General features: G+C 36.5%; 1 non-coding gene across 1 annotated transcript; it reads left to right on the forward strand.

The window, feature by feature from the left end:
- The first annotated feature begins 387 nt into the window (after positions 1-387).
- On the forward strand, positions 388-504 carry LOC115958654. The gene has a single exon (XR_004084584.1). It is a non-coding gene; the product is annotated as a U5 spliceosomal RNA (small nuclear RNA).
- The last annotated feature ends 3,841 nt before the right edge of the window (positions 505-4,345 follow it).

Raw genomic sequence — 4,345 nt, forward strand, 5'->3', positions numbered from 1 at the left:
ACGTTGGGCTATTGCACTCGCAGATACCCTTCTGTCATCACTCATCAGAGACCACAATTTTATTCTTCAGCATTAATTGTAAACCATACGCTTTGAGAGTCAATACAACTTCCCCACCACCAAAGAAATATTGCTTTTTGAAAGCCCATATTATTTGATTGGCTCCAAACTTGTGACAGACACAACGTCCTGAACAATAATCGTCCGATTAGGAAGAGAATTAAGGGTAACACATCAAGCGGCGTTCTTTAAATGTGGTTAGACTAGTTGTCCCCCACGGAATAGATAAATTACAGTTGTGTAGATAGCTACTATGAGTATATCAACCCCTTTCAAAAAAAAAAAGAGTATATCAACCTGTCCTGATTGGCTGATACCAAACCACGCAGCCACGCGTTGAGCACTGAGCGAACTATTCCTTCGCCTATTACTAAAGAATACTGTGTGCACATCACAAATAGTGGCATACGCCTATTTTTGGAGGGGTTTCTTCTCTTGGAGAATCCCTTAAAATGGAAACAAAATGTTCATCTCTGACAAGAACCAGAATCTGTCTCTCTCTATGAATAAAGAAAAAAGGTAATCTGATTAACTACTTATAGGCCTGTTCACGGGTCGGTTTAGGTCGGGTTTGTGTCCAACTCGGAACCAACCCAACTAGATTGGGTGGTCAATATTTCAACCTGCCACCGACCGGAGTGGTTGATCGGATTGGGCGGGTTGGAGCTTCCACAGATGTCAGGCGAATCAATCGAAGTTGATTACCTAGAAAATGGTGAGATTCCGACCAAGAAAAGATGAAAACGGTAGAAATCCGACAAGAAAATTTTGAAAAATGGCAAAAATCCGGCCAGATCTTGCCAGATCCGGTGAGATCTCGACCATTTTCGGCCAAATCTTGGCTAGATCTAGCGAAATCTCGCTGAACCTAGCCTAAATCTTCCCAAAAAAATCCCAAAACACACTGGATCTACACTTTATCACCGGAAAAATAAAAGGGTAAGTCAGATCGAGTCTCTCGGATTTGAGAGGAGAAGATTCGATATCCAACTGACTCAGCTCGGATTTTGGAGAATGAAATCCGTTGCCAACTGTAGGAGCAATCAGTTCGGTCGGTGGGTTCGGTCGGGGGCAGCGGGTGGGTCAGTTCCAACAAGTCCTTGGACAACCCTACTTACTGGAGTTCTTAAATGTGGATTAGCTTTTGGAAATGTCAAAAAATCATTTTCATCGACTACTGGTCAATTAAAAAAAAAAAAAAAAATCTCACATAAAGATTAAGGTTGACTTTGGATTGCACTGAAAAATGAAAGTTGGAGCGTTTGGCCTTTTTTTTTGTGGGTCTCGTGTACACGCAACTGTTAGGTTAAAACTAGGTCTCACAATACTATTCACACATTTAAAAATTATTTTGCTACAGTGTTTTCAGTTTTCAGTAATAAGCGATATCCAAACAGACCCTAAGTATATGTTTGGATTGCACTAAAAATAGGGGGCTTGCGCATTTGCCTTTTTTTGTGTGGGTCCCGTGCACTATTCACGGGACCTGTAAGTACAGATTTCAACAAATTTTTATTTAAAACTAGGTCGCACGGCACTATTCACACATTTAAAAATTATTTTACTATAATATTTTTAATTTTCAGTTTTCAGTAATAAGCGATATCCAAATATACCTTAAGGCTTGAGACCAAAAGCCCAACTCTTTTGTCACACTCATTGGGGTCAACTATTGGGAGATTAGCTAATTTTGAATAATATGGTGTTTGTTTGGCAAGAAGGAGGTATCATTAGATTTCTCTTTTATTGTGGTAAATTACTAATTATAAAAATAGTATACCATGAGATCTCTCTTTTATTGTAGTAAATCACTAATTATGAAAATAGTTTTGACCGTATTAATAAAACTTTTTCTTTCTTTTACATATAATTTCTAATTAATTCTCTTCTATTGAGGTAAAGCACTAATTGTGAAAATAGTTTTGACGGTACTAATAGAAATTTTTCTTTTTTTACATATAATTTTTAATTAATTCATGAATTGCGCAAGAATTCTACTAGTAGACTCTCTTCTTTCTTTTTTTCATAAATATGTTATATGTCGTTTTCTTCTTCCAGCTGTAAGTTAGAAAATTTAAGGATAATTACGTAAATTAACGTAAGTTATAATTGATACTAAAAATCGTTAGACTTTTTTTTTTTCATAACTATGTCATTTTCTTATACTAGTAAGTTAAAAAATTTAGGAAGCCTTTTGGAAATATACCATTGTAAGTTTCTTTGAAAAATCTTCTCTCTTCTCCCCGTGTGTGTGTTAAATATACTTAGTATTCTAAAAAAAAAGTTATAAAATTTAGGGAGAATTATATAGATTTACATAAGTTATAATTGGTATTTATGTAAGTATTAAAAATCTTTTTAATTCATAAGTTGAAGAAAACTGCATATTCATGAAAAGAAAATAAAAAGATTACAAAATATAACGAATATGTTATATATATATATATATATATTTTTTTTTTTTCCTTTTTCTTTTTCTTTACACTAAAATAAAAACTATTATACACATGAATTGGTTTATATATGCATAGGGGAAATAAGTCAATAACACCTTGGAAACCTCCGGTTGAATAGTTATGTAAGGACACAATTTTTAGCGACCCACGGATGGGCTCGTATGTAAATGGGCCCGAACAATACAATTTGTAGAGAATGGGTTTGGAAAGGCTGGACTTTGGTCGTTGGGCGACGGTTTGGTCGAGATTTTCATGGAAGCCCGTATGAAGGTGGATTTGGCCTGTATGGCTAAGCCTTACACGGATATGGTGTGAGGATCTATCTCCTCGGAATTAGTCCGAGGAGCGTCTCGTCCTTGTCATCCCTCTTCTTTATGAGTTCCTTCTTCTCCTTTCTCCTGGTTCCTGGGCCGATCCCTTTGTCAATGCCACGAGCTTCCCTTTTATACTAGTATTTCCTTCCCATTCTTCACCTACGTGTCCGTCTCTCCTTGGTCGGAGTGGTTACTTGTCTTGTCAATCCTCACATCAGAGTGGTTGGGAAGAGCTGGATAGCATGATATGAGTATGGGTTTGTCAGGCAATGGGCTCCACATTAAGGTGCTGGCAGCCTTCTCCCCTGCGTTGTTCCTGTACCGAATCTGTCCTTTTCTTGGGGCGTTTTATGAGATGTCGGGCGTAAAGTCGTCCTCGGCCACATCCTTGGGCCTTCAAGGAGCTTTTACTGTGTCCCTGACAATAGGGCTCCTCGGCTTGGGCTTTGGGCCCTTAATGTGAAACGGGCCGGGATTCCAAATTTCAGGCCCCACAAGTTACTATAACATATAAAACACTACTTAATTAATCAAAAAGTTTAAACTTGTGAATTCTAGTTAGCTCAACTGATAAAGTCTTTGAAAATTGAATAAGAGATCTATGGTTCAATCCCCGTCTACACTGAAAATTAATTAGTGTTTTGGTCTGATGATAAAGAGCTATCAGGAGCAGACACTATAAATTGAAACTCTCTTTCAAACAAAAAAAAAAAAATTTATGAATTTGAACCCAACTAAGTTATATTAATCATTCGTTCCTCAAAAAAAAAAAAAAAATTATATTAATTATTCACTCTTTTCATTATTATTATTCATTATGAGACTCCATTCATACCACGTGTGTGTGTCTATATATATATATATATATTGTGTGTGTTTCAAGTGTATGTGTATATATTACGTGTTTAAATTATGTCCCTCTTGGAGTCAAACCTTAGTCCCGTCATTGCTTGGGCCATAATATTGAGTAATTATAAGATCACAGTCTTTATTATATTATTTTTCATAATTATTTTATGTAGTAGATTGTGATTGTCTATCTGTCACTTTCGTATGAACTCACCATTTTTTTATCACTACTCACAACCTGTTAAATTTAAGTTGTGGTAAAATCATTGAGAAAAATTGTGTGGTTCTAGATTTTTTCTATAATATCCTCAACATGGAGGTTTCTCCCACATTATGAGATAATGGGCTTGTGGAGTAGATTCCATTTGTAGTATCTAAGCGTGGTTAAATTTGTTTTAAGTGTGAAATGATAATTCTTGTAGACGAGTATGATGTGTGGACGACTAACACACCATATATGGACGACTAATTATGGTCTTAGTGTGGAAAGATGCGACATTCTCTTATTCTGGACAACCGAAAATAATATGGACGAGACTATAGATGAGATACCCATTTTATTCCCTATCAAGTGCATATGCGGTTGCAACAAGACTCTCGTTACACCCCAATAGAGGCGCTAGCTCGGATATGGGCCTAGGTCGGCAATTCTGGAACAGGTTAGGG

This window comes from Quercus lobata, chromosome 8 (assembly GCF_001633185.2).
Source record: "Quercus lobata isolate SW786 chromosome 8, ValleyOak3.0 Primary Assembly, whole genome shotgun sequence".
Taxonomy (NCBI): domain Eukaryota; kingdom Viridiplantae; phylum Streptophyta; class Magnoliopsida; order Fagales; family Fagaceae; genus Quercus; species Quercus lobata.